The sequence below is a fragment of the Larus michahellis genome, chromosome 1 (genome assembly GCF_964199755.1).
Source record: "Larus michahellis chromosome 1, bLarMic1.1, whole genome shotgun sequence".
Taxonomy (NCBI): Eukaryota; Metazoa; Chordata; class Aves; order Charadriiformes; family Laridae; genus Larus; species Larus michahellis.
This window is the reverse complement of record NC_133896.1, coordinates 39723832-39746178: the sequence shown is the minus strand read 5'-3', so window position 1 is coordinate 39746178 and position 22347 is coordinate 39723832. Positions and strand designations below refer to the sequence as shown.

Sequence of the window (22347 nt, the reverse complement as noted above, 5' to 3'; positions counted from 1 at the left end):
AATAAATAAAAAGGCCTCATGGTACATTATTCAAAGTGTGTTATTAGAAAAAGTCAAAGCAATCATCAATGTCCCTTCAATCACTGTTCTATTTTCTTTTTATACATCCTAATTCTCAACTCGAAACACTACACACACAATTAGCCTCACTGAAGTCAAATCAGAAACTCATGTGTCTTAAGCTATGTTTAGTGTGGAATTGGGGCTACTCTCTCCTCGAATGCAGGTACTTTTACACACAGGGAATCCTACCATTACCAACATGGCCCAATCGATTCTAAATTAAGATGTGACTAAGTCACCCCCTCCCTCTTTATGTTGAGGAGGGAAAGAGGGATATAGAAGAGCTTTTTCCCTTTCCCTTCATTTTTCCCTCCTCTTGTTTTAAATAGGCAGCAAGGATGAAAAATTCAAGGAGAAAATCCAAGAAAAACATGATCTACAACTCCCCCCTAGTAACATATCCCTCATACAGGAATTTCAAGAAAAGCTGGTTTTCACATTAAATATAGCATATTCTCTCATAACTGAAGGTTCACCTGCATAACTGTCTTTGGCCACAGACTTTGGTGTGGTCTTTCTGTCCACACTAAAAATTTGGACTTCACTGCTTAAGTTTCAAGACTGGGAAATAGGTAACAACTTAAAATTCTTCAAACATTTCAATCTTTGCAGAGTACATATAATTATCAAGCAAAATTACAAAAATCTAATTGCATTTAACATGTAGAAGTATGGCTACAGCTACTCCTTCTAAGAGTCATCCAGATTTTACATTCCCTTTAAAAGAAAGAGCAAGGTAACACTGTCAATTAACCAATTTGCCTGTTTCTTCCAGCTGCTCAGTGTCCAGGTTATTTTGCCATTGATTAGAAAACTCTTCTTTATTCCTGTATAGTAAATCCAAGTACCTAAGAACAACATGAAGCTTATTCATCTCTTCTCTTATAAACGTGCTCAGTTCTCAAGTCAGAAAACTATTCAGCCTTTTGCTCTTTAAGCTAAAGAAGAGCTAAATGTCTTTTCTTTTGATGTATTACAGACGACAATGTAAGAACTCGTTAGGTCAAATTATTGTTTTAGTATTTCTGTGTCACTCCACACTCTTAATTTGTTGATGGACCAGAACAGTAGTTCCACTCATCAGTTCTTAAGAGACACTAGTAATATTTAAATGACAGCTAAAGACAAAAAGCTCACTTTCTAAAGTTAGCACAGATATATCTGAAAGGACAAGGATCTTGTAACTAAATGTGCCATTACACAGGCTCTTTCATAAATACAGCTATACAGAGCACTGCTTTGATTATTTTACAATATATTAGAAGCATTCTTTTAAGGGAAGGTATATTAGAACACTCAAGGCTTTACACCGAATTTCAGTATTACAAATGTTACTATGTATGCCAGACCCATCTCCTGCAGTATTTAAAATTAATTAAGCTTCCAGGAATGAGCACCCAGAGATCTTCTTGACTGACTATATGTAATTAAGATTAAAAGATATGCATGCATAATAAAACATTCAAAAATGCTCCAAAGTCAATGCTAGAGATAATGATATTTACATAGATTTAAATACAAAAATATATAATATTTTTAATAAGTTTTCCCAATAGTATCATCCACAGGCTGCCTCACATTCAAATTTTTCTTGCTATATATTTGCTGGCCTTTCATCCCTTAAAATAGCTCCTGTAACAATACCACAACAACAAAAAAAAAACAAAACAAAACAAAAATATTTGACAACTTTCCATGACAAATCAATTAAAAAAAATAATGCTGGTATAATCTCTGCTCTTGTACATATCTGGACTTCCAAATATGTTTTAAGTTAAAGTATCAATATGCAAAACAATTTTTTTGAAAGTTCAATACATTCTCATAATAAATGATTTGAAAAAAGCATAATAGAACAGTTTCTGTTTAGATAAAGAGAAAACTAAATATCAGGTTTCTTTTAGAGTTTGCTTTGAGTTGAATTGGACATACCCTATATCCACTTTCACTCATTTCTGACAAGAGCATAAAAAAAAAACAGTGAGACAAGGGAAAAAAAAATCCAAGGGTCTCAGACAGTATGATTTAAACACCAAAAGCAACAGATAGGAGAAACGGGGCTGACGGTATTATCAAATATTGACAGTGAGAACTAATAAGATACAAGTTATTCTACTTTTCCTCTCTTTGCATATCAATGAGTCTCTAAATCTAAAATTTTGCACTGAATATTTGCTAGTACTGGATAGACCCTAACTAGTTGAGAGTAGTAATGCAAACAGAAGTTATGGGGAATTGTTAGCATATTTTGCTACTACACAGAAGAGCAAATCCCAGGTTTATACTCTTTACTGAAAGGCACGGGTTCCCTCCTTCATTCCCTCCCTACGGACAGAATGCAAGGAATGCAGCTTCTGTTTCTCTATCTGAAGTTTGAAAAGTGAGACCAACAGAACTTACTATAAAAACTTATTCCTAGAGAAATAAATTCTATAAGCCTATTATAACGGATACTCAGCCTGCAGCAGCTAAGAGCCAGACTTAGGACTTACTACTAGAAAGACAGAAGGTTTGGCTCCTGGAAACAGACACACTTCAAGAAGCCCATAAGTAATTTGACTGTTCGGAAAATATCAAAAAGCTATCTTTGGATAAGACAGGCATATAGACAAAAACAGAACAAAAACTAAATGAAGAAAACAGAGGAGCCTAGAGCAATGCAAGACAACAGATTTGAATTATCTCCCCCATAAAGTTTGTTTTACCATAACTCCTTTTGCAGATTGGTCCCAACAGACCTTTTCTATTTTGGGTTAGGAACTTACCAAGTGACTTTTGTGAAAAGGTAAACACAGAAAGCAACAGGACCTTTCTACCCATTTGCTTACTGGCATGATACTCACCTTTAAGTACTCAAAGCAGGAAAAAAAAAAGCAGAAATTATTCTAGGAATGTTGTGCAAAACAAGTAGTATACTCACTATAGACAGTTACGGAAAAAGGCATCCCATGCAGAAAAGGACCTCGGACTTCACCTCGACTTGCACAATTTCAAATGGATATTCCGTGAAGTATCATATTAGTCACATCATGAACAGATGCACAACATCTTACTTCAATGACATGTTGAAATTAGTTGTCAAGCCAGGATCTTGCTCCATCTGTGAAATATTCCATCTATGACCTCCAAAATCTAATTTTGTGAGAAGGACCAAGAACAGCAATAGCTTCCTAGATGACGTTTAAACTGGAGAAAAGCCCAGCAAACTACCTGAAATATCTCTTTAGAAACTTGTTCCTGTCTTTCCCTGATGGAGCAGTTCTCTAATTCAGCTGCCTTGCTGGAAATCAGAGATAATTGTTAGAGCCTAAGGCAGTGCTTGCAAGCCTGTCTAGCAATGAACAGTGAAAAAACGACTTCCAGATTTATCAGAGCAGGCTCTGCCAACCAACTTCTCCACTGGTTCTCACAGCAACTTTGTAGCCAGTTTACGGACTGGCAGGATTTCCCTGGTTTATGCTTATTTGCTCATTTGCCTGCCATACAGGTACCTGTGCTGGCAGACTGTTGTTTGCCAGGAAGCTTTTATGAATGAAGGAAGAAAAAAGAAGAGCAAAGCGCTTTCCGGCGGTGATGATCATAAATAGTCTGCTCAGACACAGCTGTATCAAAGCCATTGCTTTGCAGTTGACATTTCACTTGGAAGGCTAACACCACAGAAATAAAGCAAAATAGGTTTAGATGGTTCTTCCCTCACCGCTTTCTAGGGGAAACTATCACCTTGCACAAACAGGTTCTGTCTCTTGCTTCCAAGAAAGAAAAACATGATGCTGTCCTGAACAGCCCATGCTGTCCAAGACCTTCATTGCTTTTTACCTCACACTTTTTCTAAAACGTCTCCATCTAAGGCTTTTCATTTCCTATACAAAACACCTTTTGCAGGCTATGAATGGTAACACTGGCATTTTCAAGAAAGGCAGAGAAGGAAAAATAATTTTGAGAGACAAAGCTTATTCCTCTATGCCCTTGGAACAGCAAGCTGCAAGAAATCAGAGAAATCATATAAATGAAGAACAGTTTAATGACTTTCGCTTCATAAACTCTTGAACAGCATTTCAGGGGACACTCTCCTTGTATGATACCCGTTTAACAAATAGCAGTACCTTTCAGGATACTGATGTCCTAGACAGAAGATCCAGAATCTGCTGTGCCTCACCTGACTTGGCTGCAGCAGGGGAATCCCTGGATCTGGACATTTACTTTCTGTAACAACCCTCTGGGAAGGCCCTTTGAACTACCTGAGGATAGCTAGGCTTAATACCTATGTAATGTCTCTGCTAACGCTTTAACAGAGACATTACTTACCTAAAGGGTCAGAGACCTTACTTAGGCCATCAGGTAGTTTTAAGCAATAAATAATCCAAAGCGTTTGCTTAATCAAGATGTGCTTTGAAACAAGTTAAAGACAGTACTGTCAGTCTCCTGTCTGAACACAAGCTGAAGATACGTGTGAGTGGACATCACGCTTTTAATTTCACTATCTCCTTTACTCACCATTCTGATCTTGAGGTCAGGACCAGAATCACCTGCGATAGCTAGTGATATCACAGGCATTTCTCTGCACTGTAATAGAATGGGGGGGTGTGATTTGCTATTTCTCAGAAAGACAAAAACTTGAACTATTAACTTGGTTTAATGAAAGTGACACTGCGGGATTGAGATGTTTTAAGGCACTTTTCAATATGCAATCCTAAATTTTACTTTTCCCACGACAAGGAAGAAGTTCACTTGAGAACCACTTACTAAATTCTGCAAGACTGCAAAAGGTAGCAAAGACACAGTCTCAGGTTGTATTATCCCTGAAAACAAACCCATATGCAAGAAAACAATTGCCCAGTTTTGTAATATATACCTGATGGCTTCCTATCAATCTGGAGATTGCGACTCATATTTGCAAATCCAGAGTAAACATATACTTTTCACTACAGAATTAAAAACAAAAAATAGAAAAATTCCAGAAATCTCTAGGCTTCTCTGTAACAGGATGAAGAAAAAAAATAAAAAAGAATCACCTTCACTATTAAATCTATTATGTGCAATATCGAGAACCTATAGGCTTTAATACTAAAATTAAATCTAGTGAGGCTGATGTTTAACACAAAAGAAATTTCACTTTTTAAAAGAATTGACCCTTCAAGAATCTTCAAAACCACATGAAACTGAAGTTAAAAGTTCTAACTAAAGTATGAAAGATCATCATATTTTCTAACTGGCATAGTTACTGTTTAATGTCATTTAATATGGCTCCAGTGTAAAAAAAAATCCTTTAAGAAAAAGTTTTCAATTAAATACAATTAACCCACTCATACTTTTCTTTCAGAGTAAAGCGATCCTAAATTATAACCAAACATCCCAAGATAAAAGCCTAAATGAAAGAAACTGTTTCAGTAGTTTACCCCTTTGAAGTGCATCATGATTAACATGTGTCAGTTACATGATGTATATGGGAATAATATACTTCTGCTGCCCTAATGGAGGCTCCTTTAACCACTTCCACATCTACCTCTTTTCAGAAAATTAGATTTTTACCATTACATTTCTTACTGATCCAAAACTCTTTTCTTTTAAAAAAAAAAATAATAAATATCTCACAGTAAATGTTTATAGTAAGTCCATCAGTATTAAGCACACTTCTACAGCTGTAAAGTCTAATAGCCAATTTAAAGAACAAACACATCATAAAGATCAATTTTAACACTAACGAAACTTAGTGATTCTTGAGTGCATTACATACTTGACTTGACATAGACAAACAAAACTTCAATTAAAAAGAAAAAACCAAACTAAAAAAAAAATGCTGAGAGGCAACACAGCCTGATTTAGAACTTTGCTGGGACACAGAAATTGGTGACAAGAACTCTACCTCATATTTTAAGGAGGTTGGGCTAACTTCATAGTGTTAGCGTGGTGGCCCAGTAAGGGCTTTCTCACAATAGATCTAAACAGAAGCACAAAATTAGAGGACACCGAGTCATTTACGGAGCAAAAATTACACAGCTCGCAAACTTTTTATTCTGCATATTTTACACCTAATTCAATTTATACTGTTCTGGTTCTCTAAAAATAAGCACAAAACTGTAACTCAAACATACTTTTAGTCAAAACTGGCAATCATTTGTATATGCATCCGAAGGGGGAAGCACAGAATTAAGAGTTTGCAAAATTAACATAACTATGCACTAACACTACACATCTTTATAAAATTATACATTAAAAAATTATCACACTTTTCAGCCCAAAGAATCTAAATAAGTTTTATAAACTACAGACTCTGGTTTTCCCAGACAAAGAAGGTTTAAGAGGAAAGATCCCAGAGGCGCTGTGCCTGAGGTCGGAAAAGCCAGTAAACAAACCATAATTCAATACAGGCCCTTCACTAAGAAGGACGAGCGCCACAACACAGGCCTGACAGAGCAGGGAGAAGAAAGTAAGAGTCCAGAACTGACCCCTCACAGGAAAATATGCTATCCGCATTCTCGTTTGTGATCTCAATACACACTATTCACCCAGGCAGACAGAGGCAGTCTTCAAAAAATGCATAATCCCATAGTAGTGACTATACATTGTTGAATGTGGTGGGTTTTGTTTGGGGGGGTTTTTTTGTTGGTGGTTTTTTTGGGTTTTTTTGTTTGTTTGTTTGTTTTTGTTTTGTTTTTTAAAGATTATTACAAGGTTTCACAGTTGTTAATACATTATATTGTAACTGCTATAGCAATACAAGACTTACTTGGGTTTTTATGCTTTAGTACAAGTCTGGTATTGCTACTGCCTATTTATATAGGAAGATTTTTACCAAAACCCTGGGTTACAGGCAGAAAACGAGAGACCCACATAATAAGAAAAAAGTTCCTCTACCTGGAAGTTGAAGCATAAAGGGGGAAAGTTTCACTCCAGCAACTCACAATGTCACAGTTACATATTTTAAGTCCATCCTTGTGAAAATTACTGAATATTATCTGCAGCATATTTGCTTAACATATAGATTTGCTGTATGTGTATTGCCACAATTACAGTTTGAAAAGAAGGAAGAGGGTACAGCAGCACTTAGACTATGTGATCTGTTACACACATTACCGTAACACACATACTCTGTTCAGTTACGCGTATTCATTCAGAGAGCAAATGCTCATTTCTGGTACATGCACGTGTTTTCAAGGACATATAAGAAGTTCTCCCAGTTCTTTCCCTGGATTTCTAGAGGCCTAGATGCCTACCTTTTAGACGGCTAAAGCCAGAAGAGAAAAATTTCACCTGAAGTATTAAAATTAAGTGGAGGAAGATATGTGGGATAAATCTGGATATTAAATTGACACCCAAAGATTTACAGCTGAGTCTGGGTATTAACTGCCTCACTTGTAAAATACAAAGAGGAGAAAATGAGTCATATGTTACTTGAATAGACATCTTTACTATTTTCACGATAGTTTTAATGTAGGTGAACACACCGAATAAAACTAAAGCCTTCACCTCACCTGAGAACATTCACTCCTCTTGTAACAAACACTTTCTCTTTTAATTGCTTCACCCTTTTCCTCATTACATAACCCTCCTATACCCTTACAACTGAAGTATCTGCATTTACAACACAAAATTTTTTTTAATGTAGCATTGATAGTCTTTCCTTAACTATGAGGTTACAGCTAACCCCCGCTTTCCAATGCATTTTCATAAATGCCAGTAATCTTCCTATGGATTTACAGGCCACATTTTTTTCTTAAAGTACAACTTCTCTCCTCAAGTGAAGCTTGTTTTCAGAAAACAAAACAACAACAAAATCAAGATAGCAAAAATACTTTTTCTAAGCATTTAAATCCAGCACCATTTTCAAAAGAAATCTTCAGCAGATAATTCACTTTGAAAACCATATCACGTTTTAAAGTTAGGAATTCTGAAAACAATCCTGTAATTTGAGGTTTATCCAACACTTCTAGACCAATGATTTTCCAGAAATTTTCTGTAGCTCTTCTTATACTCCATATTCAGAGTAGTGCACAATAAATTGGATGCACATGAAATGCATTTTAATCTGGACCTTGTTTAAAATTGCCTTCAAATGCACTACTTCGGAAGAAGAAAAAGCTATGAAAACACACTGATTTGGTTTTACTTTTAAGAGCAACTTACATTGTTACAGACAGCATAGGCAGTAATACTGTCTTGGATAATCTTAGTCATTGCTTTTAAAACCCCATATTCATTCACTTGGTCAAATTACAGAATGCACAAGCCTTTTATGCCCAAATACCTCCTTTAACCATCTTTCAGGACAAAGTGATCAGATTTACTTTTTTTTTTCTTTTTTAAAGTAACTAAGATAGTTCAACCATTTTCTGAATGTTTTTAAATAGGAAAATATTCCCCCTCCAGCTGAAAACATTTTAAGATCTAGTCTGTTTGGATGCTCTGGCACTTGAACACTGTGCAACGCTGACAAGCAGGGCATGTTCTTGTCTTAGGAAGGCACTGTGTACCATCACAAGGAAGAACTACTCAAGTTTGCTTCAGCTGTAAGGCTCTGCAACACCACCCCACTCACACACTACACTGAGATCGTACAGAATTTTGCAACTTCTCTCTGCTGATCTACAATGCATATTTCACCTTCTTGCATGAGACCTCTGTGCAATGGTGTGGATGTAAGCCTAGCCACAGGATAGCTAAGGACATTTTGTTCTAGAACTGAGAAATACCTTAATTCTCTTAAAAATCAGTTAGGTGCCATCAGGAGTACAGCTAGGACACAGGGGAGGAGGAAACCAGAACAAGAATTAGAGTTCAGAACAGGAACAGAAAAAGAAACTGCAGAGAGAAAGAGACAGATGTGCAAGATGCTAACGCAAAAGTAGAGAGTTCCCAAAACCCAGCCACTACAGCATGTGGAGCTTCAGATCCTGGAGTCATACCCACCATTTCTGGATTTCCTCATTCTTTTAGTGTACAGTCAATGGACCGGGGACCACTGTCAAGATGTACCTCTATCCTCTTCTAATTAATGAGGCAGAGACTATAGAAAGAAAACAATGTGTCTAGCTAAGATGTTTAAATGTCACGTATGTAAACTGATTTTATGCCTGTCTCTTAAGGTTTGAGTATTTTATTTTCTTTTAATTTTATTTTAATAATCATGGGGAGCCACACGAAGATTTTCACCAGTGCTTTCTGCTTGAAGTATACCAAGAGTCTATGCAGAAGCATTAATGATTCACAGCTGCAAATTAAAGGAAAGATATTTCTGTTACAAAATATTAATCCAATGCCTCAGTTTCTCTTTGTAATGCATGGCTGTCACCTCAGGGAGGCAATATAAAAACATAACTGTTTCAAAAACATATTACAAAGCACTTCCATGAAACTAATGAAAAAACTGGGGAGAAAACATTAATCCAGAATTTACTTATAATTTTGGATTGCATGATCTGAACAATGGGACTAAAAAAGAACCACCTCAATGTGCAAACACCATGCATCCTGTTCAGCAAATGATGCCAGAGTCCTCCGGGAAAAACAGCATTTGATCAAAAAACTATACAATGGTGATATGCAGATTGAACCTGACTTAAAATAGGAAAGAAAACCTTTATTCCAGCTTTTCTTAAATTCAGATTGCCTTGACTTCGCAATTTTAATATTCATTGAAGCAGGGTTTTATGTACTGACTGAGGGAGGGGTTTCTCTGTAACAAAACTTCAAATGCTCATATAAGCAGTGACCTACATCCCTCTCAGTTTATGAGCTGAAAATGAGACAAGTTTATGACATGGCAATACAAAGACTAGGCATCAGGAAGAACAATGAGGTAATCCAAAACTTCGCTTTTCAATCTTAAATTGCTGGGGAAGAAAGAGGGCGAAAAGAATAGATGAAAAAGAGAAAGAAAAGTACAGGGACAAAAAAAACCAAGCTAGAAGAATACATAAGGTAGAAAAGGCGGCATTCTGGGAGCACACAAGACAGAAAAGGCTAGCTGAAGTGTTCCGCATTTATCTAAAACCCCGTCTTCAGATAGAAATTAAGTTTACAGCTTGTGCCTATACTAACGCTGGGAACACCTTCATCACTTCATGGAGCATAGCTACTCCTCTCTAGATTTAAATAGTAACCCAATTCAAAGCTTCTCACGCTAGGTGAAAAAAATTGAAACCTTTAATAGCTAGAATTTCAAAGTATATTTGATATTATAAAAATACATAAAGGAACTATTACAAAATGAATGTGAGGGATATGACCACCTCAGCAGTGTTGCATAGATTTTAATCACTATCACTTCATACATCAACCCCAAATTTAAATTAGCTCCTCATAAGAGATGTATAATTACAAGGTATCATTAGGGGTCTCATTCTTACTCAAGGGATGTATTTCCATTAGTAATCTAGCCATTTGTAATTCTGATTTTTTGCCGATTTTATTTTTGCCAGTTTTACAGTGTCATAGAGGTCAGACTGCTGACAGGAGCAGGACCTGGTGAGGTTTCCAGCAAATGCCAAGACCTTGCTGTGGAACCCAAACCGAACCTGCTCTATCAGCAGCTGTCCATCTTGTTTCAAGATAGCACCCTTACCCTGCCACCACAGGACTGTCACCTCCAAGAGAAAAATATTGAGTGGTTCTTCGGAGGAGAGAGAAAAAAAAAAAAGAAAAAAAAAGAAAAAAGGATATTGTGGGCAGAACTGTGGTAGCAGCACTCAGAGAGAAGAAACAATACCAAAGACAATTTTCTTTTGTTAACCAAGGCAAAAGTTGGTATGTCTTCTGGGTTTGACACTACAAAGCATGAAGGCAACTGATTAGGAAGACCATTTTCACTTTTTTTTTTTCCCCTCCCTGTTTCAGTATTAGACTTTAACACTGATAACTGGATTATTTCAAATGCTCTTCAGGCATAACAATTTCACAAGCTTACCTTCTCAGCAAAATCTGTCATTCTCTTGTGGTTTTATATGCTTTTTTACTTTCCAGTAAAAACAGTAACAGATATTTTAAAGTGTCGCTACAATTATTAGTGACTAAGAGTTTTCACAGAAAACACGTTCACAACCAAAATATCCATACCTAAGAAAAATCAAAACATATCCACACAGTTTTATAGAGTGCCATGGCAAGGGCAACATTAGAGGGCTGTGAGCTCATTCTGACCCTGTGTTAGTCAATGAAAAGACTATCCATTCATTCTATATGTTGCAAGTCAAAAAGGCAGACACTAAATAAACCTGACATAAAATTTCAAAGTTTTAACTAATTAGAGAGGGAAGGTGGCTTACACCATCTTCCACAAAAACCTAAGACTTTTCATAAATAGCAAGTTATATGCTGAATGTAAGATAAACACACTAACTTCACAAAATTAAATTATATTAACAGGACAATTAAGCATTTAAAGTAAAAAGCACATACTGACACTCTAGGCAAAAATAAATAGGAAATTCTTTTCACAAAATTCCCCTCTCCTAACAACCCCCCAGTCAACCTACTGATACCAACAGTTTCCTGACACAGCCCTGCCCAAAGCAGGCCAAGAAGACTTGGTGATAAAACGCCAACAACTGCCAGGGCCTTCTCAACATTAGCAGTTTTCTCTTACCAGTGGACAGATGGACGGACAGACAGCTGTGGTGAGGAAACGCCGGGGTACACTCTTATAAAATGACTGGGTACTTAAATGCTGAAACACACAACCAACGTGTTATTCTTGTGTTTGGCTCCCTGGATTACTACTGTAGAAAAAGAGCAAACAATACCAAACGGAACAGAGGAACGTATTTACTATAAAAACACTGCAGTTCTCCTCTACACACGCAGTATTAGCTGTCAGGCTAGGCCCGAGCTGGCCACCAGGCACAGAACACCATGGCCTGGCCTGCACAGGCTCTTCCTCTCTGGGATCTTTTCCCCTGCCCTTGCCCTCCTGCTCCTCGCCTTGCCTACCAGAGGCCTGTGCCTGCTCCACCTTGGCTAGGGCACACTCCCTGGCTTTCTACACAGAGAACATGGCACTCGGGAGTCCGTCAGTGCCAGCAGATCAGTGTCCTTCCTTCCCTGAGAGCCACAGTGCTCTAGCTGTGTCCCAGGGCTCTTTGGAGAGCCCAGGACTGAAAAAAAAAAAAAACACAAAACTTTGCTATTCACAGGGCAAAGCTGAGTAACAACAATTTCATGTTGGACATCCTGCTCCTTCCCCTCACAAGCACACTCATCGGTTCCCCAAGAACAGGAGGGATTGCCTCCCCATCACCAGGATAAGAGGATGGTGCCCACAGGCCTCCAGGAAGGGTGGTGGAGTGCTTTGGGGTTCCTCCTCCTAAAGCATAAGCTGGGTCAGGAGGGTTTCTTAAGACCCACGGCCAAGGGAGAAGGCACAGGATGACAGGCCTTACAGCAGGCTGACACCTACTGTCTTTGCCCATTCATCCACTCAACAACCCAAGTCCAACCTAGAAACAAAACTTACCCATGTAGAAACAGCGCATATCTACCTACCTGAACATGCATATATGCTGTTTGGCCTCAGGAAGGAAAAAGGTAACCCATACTTTGCAAGGGTAATCCTCTTACTGAAGCGTGGTCTACTGGTGTCATAAATATCAAGCTTTACAAATTTTTCAGTCTTTCAGGATTAACTCCACAGTTGACAAGGAACTCTGAGGGCTGACAGTACTTCCCTGGCCCCAAAGTTCTGGATATCTGACCTACACACTGCCAGGAAATTAAAGAATTTGAATTGTTCAGCTAAAACAATCATTAAAAGCATCTACAAAATCTCCTTTATTCTTAAAGTTGTGACCTACTGAAGAGACTACCTGTTTGTTTAGTTTTACAAGTATCTATTCCTTCAGACCTTAGGTCCCTTTGAATTCACTCTTTGCTGAACTACAGGATCCCTCAGGGAAAGAAAAGGACCTTGTAAAATGAAGCAGTTGGCATATCAGTAAACAACACTATAGAAAATGAACTTTTATAAGGACAGTAATAGAACCAACAATGGATGTCTCTGTTTTGGCCTTGAATTTTGAGGCTCTCAATTTTCGATCCTCTACTCTGAAATTTCAGCTGTGCTCTTAATATAAAAATACAGCACCTACTTCAAAAAGTGGTGAAAAATGAGAACCAAGTTACTCTCTAATAAAGCTATAATTCTTGATAAATCCAATTTCTGTTCCTTAAATTATTTACCTATGACAAGTTTGTTCTGCACAGGTGTCATCCTATCACCAAGACATGATGCATTCTATCATTTAATTTAACATGGTATTTGCAGCCTGAATTCAAAAAGCATGAGACAAGTCACATTAAAGAGATCAAAACATTGCTAAGACTACAGCAAGAGGTGTACAGCAGCTAAGAGAACAGTATAATTTGATCATAAATGTCACCTAAAATACTGAAAAAAGTGGTCTATGTTCAAGCATATTTCAAGTTTGCCCTCAAAGTTGCATTAATACGACTAACATCTCCTTTTCACGTCTGCAACATCCACAGACTTTCAGAACTATTACAGTTACGGTGCAGAGCCAGATTATGTGAGAGGTCTCTGAGAAAGTGTAACATATGAAGTGCACATACCTGTGAGCAGAAATCCACTGGGCTTCTTTAAATTAGAAAAACAAATGTCTACTGTACTATACAGCACTTTCTAACTGTTGTTTCACTCAGATATGCCAAAATAATACTGTAAAACTCTGCAAATGCAGAGGAGTAACATACCTAACAGTGCAAATGAGATATTTGATATTCCTAAAAACACAAGCAAAGTTACTGTTTGGCCACAGACACTGACAGGGAAAATATTTCAAATGTAAACAGCCACAATCAAAAATGATGTAGGAAGTGTTCCGCTTCATACCAGTGGGGATGAAGCCTCTAGGTGCTAACAATACAAGAAGTGTTACATAAGACTATGCACTTATTTTTAGAAGCACATTACAAAATTAAGTACTGCACTGGAATCTGTTGCAGAGACACGGACAGTTACATCAACGTGCACAAAGAACAATTGCTCAGTTGGAGCAGAATATTAGATTCGATTCGGTTTAGAGTTCTCGCCTGCTAATCCCCCAAAATACTGAACCATCTGAGACTAAGAAGTCAACTTGGGTTCATTAAAAAAAACAAACACACACACACACTACTAATCACAAATACAGATATATTCTTTTCCATAAGCAGCAGAACTACTAAAAACTAGTTTCTTACAGATTTGTTCTTTTGTTTCCTAATACTTCTCCCACAGCATGATAACCCTCAAATTTCCTCTTTTCCACATCTCTTCCCGACTCTCTCTCCCCCTTGCCCCAGGGAAAAGAGTGGTGGTACAGACACTCTGGAAGTCTGCATGTGCTCATAGGCTGCCTGACCAGCTGCAGTCCTACAGGATACATACTACATCAGGTCAGATTATCTCTTTTACAAGAGGGTGCACTAATTGGGACTTCCTTCCTCTACCGGTCACATTTTTTATGAGGCTTGTAGGACCATAATTTGAGTCTTAATTCCTCTTTCTGATTGAAGTTTCCATATATAAATATATTTATAAGTATAAATTAAATGCTTAACTTTTGAATTAACTCATATATAAAGTATATATAGGAAACACAACTTCTATCTTCTTTTAAATTTTTATATATACATACACATACACTGAGGAGGAGAGACAAACTAATCTTATAAATCCAATTTCCTGAAAAAAACGGAATCGAAGCTTCCTAGGCGTTTGCTTTCTTTAAACAGCACTAGATACTGCAGAATGAACTCAGCATGTATTTTCCTAGATAAAAGTCCGCTCTTCCCTCACCATCTCTGATTTTTACTGTTCCTCTCATTCTTACCGATTTAAAAAAAAATTACAGCTAACTTCATGGTCATGCATCACACTGCTCTTCAAAACAACCCCACCTGAATTTATCAATATTGCTTCCCCTATTTCTTGCAGATACAGGCATAAAACAATCCATTAAGCGCATCCCACTATGAACACACTTTACTAGCACTGTTTATTCATTTGCAGCCTACGCTATTCCTTTTCAGGCTCTTTGCTAAGTATATTAACAGTATGGCCCGCAGACTAGGCTTAGTCTATTGAGTTTTAACACACACCTCATGGAATGTTTTTGTTTTAAAAAGCAGACTCTGCAGATGCAGGTATTCACTAGTACAGAAGAGTCCAGCAGCTGCATGCTGGAACACACACCTGCTGTTATAAAGGCACAGTTAAAGATGCCTGCTCTCACGAGGCCAACCAGACCTACACTTGGCCATCCCAGTTTTCAAGACCTGTTGAGCTGTTCCTACAAAAAACAATTCAATCTAGTAGCATATTTTAGAATGGGAGGCATGAAATTGAACCTGCAGTTAAGACCCTGAAAGAACTGCCAGGTGCTTTTTTAATTTTTTTAATAAAAAAAAAACAACGTAATTTAAACTAGAGTTATGTGTATTTTGGAGACAAATAAAAGACTAGGATCACAACTAATATCAACAGTTTGCAAATTCCTAATTAAACTGCTATGAAAATACTGGTAGTCACAATACACACCTACCTGAGATAAGGAGAGCTCAGAAAAGCACCTAACTACATTTTAGACTTCCAAGAAATTTGGAATACTTCCTGTTTCATCATGGATGTCCCACAACATATATGTTCTTATAAAACTGAACTTCCATGAATTAGGGGGAAAACAATTCACATATTTATTGCCCCAAACATAGCATCTTGAAAGTGCCAACAACTTTCCTAAACAAATACAAATAATATTAACTCCATATCGCAATAGCGCAGGAACCTGAATTTACTTCAGCTTCCACTGTGAAATAGAGATACTTAATTCTCATGTATTAATTTGATCTTGAAGAATCTTAATTTGAAGACTTGAAGATCTTAATTTGATCTTGAAGAATCAACTTATTAGAAATGTCCACCCACATCCAGTAAATAAGCCAAAAAATTAAGATTTCAACATGAGGTACCTTTCTACCTTATGATGATGCTTTTGACATGTTGAAAGGGGTACATCACATAGCAAAGTATCAAGAACAGTACCAACATTGCAACAGATTAATCAAATACCTCATATAAAATGATTTTTTTACTGCAAACTGTTTTACAAGTGGACACAATATTACAAGGTACTTCTAACGCTCAGAATTGCTCATCACCTCTTCAGTCTTTCAAAAAATCGGCACTGCATAAAGTTTAGACTTTGTTTTGAAATCCTTTCAGATACCCACTTCTCCATATCACAAGCTTGGTACATACTCTCAAGAAGAGAGACCACCACCTTCTATATATTTTTTTAGCCAACTGAGTTATTATGTAAAATACCTGTTTCACAGCTATTTTCATACTTTATACCTTCTTTTTAAATATATTTATATGCAACAAGTAATTTCTCACAAATTGCATTACTACTGAATGGTGAAAGACTCCAAGCATATACCTGAACAAGTCCCCTACACAGCAGAGCAACAGAAGGAAGGTTGGCAGACCTTTTTTCCATCATTATAATTCTCTGGCAGCACTTCCTTTGCAAGAACAGTTTTCACAATTAGAACAAGAAAACACATCAAAAATAGTTACAAAAAATAGCCAGTCTACCTCAAACAATGCAAGGTTTTAGTAGGCTGGAAGGGGAAAAATACTATTCTGGGGAAGCCCAAAGAAAAAACTCACGCAGTCATATAGAGTGTATGACAAATACACAGTCCACTGGCACTAAGCAGTAGTTACTTATTTTGCACTAGGACGGGCACTTTCCTATAATTCTTAGACAGAAAAGATAATATATGATATTACATTATCATTGTCTGTGTTACGAAGGTAGCCTAAGAAAAACTTGTTTGCCAAGATGTTGCCTACAAATCTAAACATTAAAAGTTTATAATTTAAAATAGTTGGCGGTTGTTTTAATGTAATTAGTCATACTGCTTCTTCTTGGTGCCTGGTAACTCCTTGCTATTGTTTTCAAATACACACATATTTAGATTGTAACGAAAATGTTGTGGACATGCAATTCTGAAACATGCAAGGATGAACAATACAACTGCCACCTACTGAATCTGGGACAGGACCATTTTGGGGTTTTTAATACTGCTTTCTCTAACTAGATATGATAACTGCTACTGGTATCTAGTTCCACAGAAGCCTTGAACCATGCAAGTAAAACACAGGAAAGCATTATCCTCTTACTACAGACTAGAACGTGGCTATAAATTGGTTAAATGACTTACCCAGAGTCACCCATTACTTCAGTAGGTAACTCAGAAAGACAGAAAGCATGCTCCAGCTCTTACACTCATGCTCAATCCATTGGATTACTTTCTGCTCAGCAAGAGTAATACAGAGTAGGAGTTTCCATTTTACTTCCTGCAAATACACTGGCATTTTATACTAGCTTTCATTTTAAATAAACTATACTTCTAACAAATAACTTGACCTCAGCCAACTATATCCAACCATCATTGAACTCAAATACATAAAAAATTTGAAGGCAGAACTTTTAAAATGCTTCAGAGGTTCATTAAGCTTGTCACTGCAGCCAAAAAGAATCACGAGCGACATGGGGTACAAGATTATACTTAAGAATACCCCTAAAAAATTCTACCAAATCAAAAGGAAAACAGGAGGAAACAATGGTTTACTTACTAATGAATTTCTGATCAACAGCTCTTGCACTGCAATTCAATAAGAGAAGTATGTGTCTGAAAAAAAGTCTCAATTATAATCGAGTTTTAACCTAGCAGCATAATCTGAAAAGAATCCTCCTAGGAAATGTAGAGAGTTGTGAAATTAAGCATATTAGCAGTGTAAAGAGCAGTCAGATGGCAGAGCAAGCAAGTCAAGGGGAAAAAATAATGCATGCTTTTCTGTAACACTACTGATAACCAACACTATCTCAAGACAAATCAGTGGGGTTCAGTAACCTCTTTGGGCGAGGATCATTTACACCTTAGTTTGGGGCCTATTACACAACCAGACCAGAAGCTGAGCTAGTACGCACTACCACGATACAAACATTCAATTTTTAGCAAAGTATTATAAATGAAAGATAAAACATAAATTAAAAGCAATCTGAACATCTTATGTTTGTTTTTTTTTAATTTTATTTTTGCTGATACAAGCACAAAAAGATTTTAAATCCTATGTAGAAGTCTCTTACTGATTAGCACAGACCATGCTTGGTATGCAAACACTTTCACTAAAAACAAAATAATTCCTTAAGAACAATTGTAAACATCCTACTGTGCCATAATTTCATTTGACACAATTCTTCCTACGCTGTTATAATGCTCAATAAAAGCATACTTAGCTGCCAACATACAGCATCCATCCTGAAAACTCTCATGCACTTAGCGAACTGTCAACATGCGAGTAGGTGCTTTTAAGTCAATGAGACTACCCACAAACTTTCAGTTGTTCCTATGTTTTTACAGGAACCTGGGTCAGGAGACCAATGCAACACACACAAACACAGAATGTATGTGCTAAAGCAGACTTGGAAATAAAAATAAAAAAAAATTAAAAAAAGGAAAAAAGGTCAACTCTATCCAGGAAACACAACTGAAACAGGTTGTTTTGAATTGCTCAATACAGTGTATCTGAGACATCAGGATACATTTCAAGCAAAAATACTAGGAGATCTCTGTGTAAAACATCTACATAGAATTTTTATTTATCTATATCTCAAAAGTCCAGATGGGGCACGGTTAACTTAACTTGACAACAAGCACTGTAATTCATCTATACACTGTATTAATAATAACTAAAAAAAAAAAAGAATTTTTTATCACTTAGAGAGCAATCATTTAAATCTGTGGCCAAAAAAAAACAACACTGTTTTGACTTACTACGGTACCATACTTTTATATAAACTGGCACAGAGCTTTCTATCTAAACTAACATTTAGAAACACACACAATAAATATAGCAAGCATTCTGCCAAGAATTTAAGTTATATATTTATTTTTTTTTAAGAACACATTTTTTAAGGTGCCTTTTAAAAATCTATATTCAAGCACATCAGAGTTTTAAGGGAAGACATAATTTTAAAAAGTTAAGAGTTTAAATACAAGGATCTACTTACTTTAGAACAAAATTCTGTACTTGGAAGCTTACACGCACTCTCTATACTACCTCATAACAAAACAAGCAATTCAATGTTTCTCTTCAGCTTCCAGATCAAGTCAGAAAGCCAGGTACCAGAAACCTCTATTTTAATTCAACTATGGTGTATTTTTAAGTTCTATTCACTTCTTGAGTCAATAACACCAAGGAGGTACAAGGTATTTTTAATAAGCAAAGTTATGATACAAGACTGCTTTAAAGCTATAATGAGGTTACAACTTTGCAATTACTACACAACAGAAAGACCCTTGCACCAATACAAAAATAAGTAAAATTTTTTAAAAATACACAGCAGAGGGTAAAAATGCAATAGTGTTTCCAATTTCAGAACTAATTCCTATCTAGACAGAAATACATTTAGTATAGTAAATAAAGCAGAAATACCTTCTGAGAGCTACCATCGCACTGCAGGCGCACACAACTTTCATACGAAGGGGATGAGGTACAGACCGAGACTTTCAGGTGCAAACAGGCAGTTTTTGCATCAAACTTGAGGACATGTTAACTGCCCTATTTTTTCCACTGAATACCAATTCTCTAAAATTAGATTCTTTTAAAGAAAATTAATTTTTTTTATATAAATTCCATGGATTTTTTTTATCTTCAGTTCCTAGCCAGGGGCTTTTGCTTTCATTTGTCAGTAGAACTGACACACAAATGGGTTACAATAACAATGACTACTTTGACAGCAATATTAAGTTTCTAAAAGAGACTTGTAGACAAGGTTTATCTACTACTACACTCTTAGCTTTATCAACAGCTTCCTGAAAGTGAAACGGAAATACACTTGCAAGTCAAGTCAGTCAGCTCATGATAGCAAGTATTCAAATCCCTTCCTAAAATCAGAAGCAGTCGACACCTTAAAGTTTAGCATGCCGGCTGAATTCTCAACATAAACAATAGTGGAAACTGGGGGGGGCGGGAAAAAAGCCATTGGATACGTACACAGTCTTCAAGATAATAAAACCGGATCTTGCAAGTTGTGTTCTATTAGCATACCACCACGCTAAGAGAACTCAAAGTACATCAACACACGCATACACCAATTCTTCCGGGCCCAAGAAAAGATGCCTTTGCAATATAAACCTAAAGAATTATTTTGCCTTTGCAGGTCTTTACATGTCTTAACAGTCTGAAACATATCCAAGTTTCCAGAAACATAAAGGTTGCCACTAACTGATGTGACAGCAGGTTTGATCATCTTAAACTCCCTTCCCCCAGCTGAAGAGTTAAGGCTAGCAGCCAGTCACCAGCACCAGATGTTACTGCCGTGCAGGCACACAGGAATGTCTCCCTCACACACTCAAGTCGCACGCGCACATGTACATATACAAGAAGGAGGTGCAAAAAGTTCTTATCTTCCCCCTGGGGATGAAACGGCGCAAAGTTGGAAACAAGTTTTTCCCTGAGACTTAAAGCAGAAATGAAAACATGCTTGTGTTAGATGCGGATCAGCAGCTTCAGCTGCTGGTCCGCATCTAACACAAGCATGTTTTCATTTTCTCATATTACAAAACCTCCAGAACAAAGCTACCTGTAGCTTCACAAAAAAAAAATAAAAATACCACCCCAGAACAGAAAAGCCAAACCTAGGATACCTGTAAGCAAATCCTTGCTTCTGTCAGGAGCAAGCACACACTAACTACAGTGCAAACACTGCCTCCTGCACCCTTCCCCAGTCCCCCAGTGTCCCCCTCTCATCCCTAACCTGTCACCCTGTCCCACCTCTCCCCCCCCACACATACAACCCGCACCTGGTGGCTCGCCCCCCGGGACAGGTTCAGGCCAAAGCCTCAAACCGCCGCCCCGGTGGGCAGGGGAAGGCCGGCTCCCTCCTCCGGGGGCTGCGCTCGGCAGAGCTGCTCGGTCCGTTCCAAGTTTGTTTTACAAACACGTCCCAGGGAACACCAGAACCTGTTTACACACCACCCTAACGGCCGCCAGGAGGAGAGTGGAAAAGGTGCAGGCGAAAAAAAAATAATTAAATAAAATATATATTTTTCGAAAGAAAACCAGGCGGCAGCACCCCTGTCTTCACCCCGGGCCTTCCCGGGGGGCCGCCGGAGCAGGCCGCAAGGCCACTCCGTTGAGGCGCGCAGCCCGGCGCCGCCCGGCAGCCGGGCCGGCGGCAGCAGCAGCAGCCCCGGCCGTGGGTGGCAGGTTTCGCTGCACCGGCGCCGGGTCCGGGGGAAGGCGGAGGGCGGGGGCCGAGCAGCCGCGCACCGCCGCCGCAGCGCGGAGACGGGCTCGGCGGGGGGAGGCTAGTGGCGGGGGACGGGCGGCGAAGGCGGCTGCCGCTAGGCCCGGGGCCGGCGGCGAGGCGGCGGCGGCGGGAAGTAGCCGTCCCGGGCGGGCCGAGCGGGCCGCGGGGCGAGCTGCCAACGGCGGCCGCGGAGGATGCGGGGCCCAGACACCGCTGGGCCGCGGCCTCGGCCGGCCCCGGAGCGGCGCCCGGCGGCCGCCGCAGCCCGCGGCCGCGGAGGAAGGCGGGGGGCGGCGGGCCGGGTCGGGCCTGCGGCTGCGCTCCCGGCTCGGGCGCCGCGCGTCCCCCCCGCTCCCCCTCGGAGACAAAAGCAAACGGAAACCCGGCGGGACGGCCCCGGGCCCGCAGAGCCCCGCCGGGGGCCGCGCCGCCGCCCGGCCCTCCCTCATCGGCCCGCGGCCGGGACGGCGGCGGGGCCCGGGGCGACAGCGGGGGCCGGGGAGGGGGCGGCCGGGGCCGGACTCACCGCATGAATTTTCTTGTCCCGCGGATCCAAGATGGCTGAGTATCCAGCACGGAGGATGCTGGGGGAGCAACCTTTACCCTCTGACCCGCCGGCCGCCGCCGCCGTGACCCCGCCGCCGCTCGGCCCGGCAGCCAGCGCCGAGGGGCGGGGGCAAGCGACGCCGCACGGCCCGGCCCGGCCCGCCGCCGACCGGAGCCACCCCGCGGGGAGCGGGCCTGAGGGGGACAGGGAGAAGGAGGAGGAAGAAGGAGCAGTGAAGCTCGCTCGGCTGCGCTCCCTCCGCCTCCCGCGGGAGACGCGGCCCAGCGCTTGGGGCCGCGCACGTCGCCGGGGCCGCGGCGGTGCACGTAGGCCGCGGGGCTGCCGGGACCTGCCGCGCTCCACTGGCCTACGGCGGCCGGAGGCGCCGGCGCTGACAGAAGCACTGCTGGCCAGGCAAGC

At 39.6% G+C, this 22347-nt stretch overlaps 1 protein-coding gene across 6 annotated transcripts in view; it reads right to left on the bottom strand.

Moving 5' to 3' along the window:
* CNOT2 (CCR4-NOT transcription complex subunit 2) overlaps nt 1-22126 on the bottom strand; it is a 92360-nt gene extending 70234 nt beyond the window's left edge. For 2 of the 6 annotated variants that reach the window (XM_074573133.1, XM_074573151.1), the window contains exon 1: nt 21907-21983. The gene's annotated coding sequence lies outside the window, so the exon portion shown is untranslated. Of the gene's footprint in view, nt 1-20931; nt 21108-21906 lie in introns of those variants that run through there. The other 4 variants (XM_074573160.1, XM_074573170.1, XM_074573179.1 and 1 more) reach the window with 4 other exon arrangements.
* Nucleotides 22127-22347: the final 221 nt, after the last annotated feature.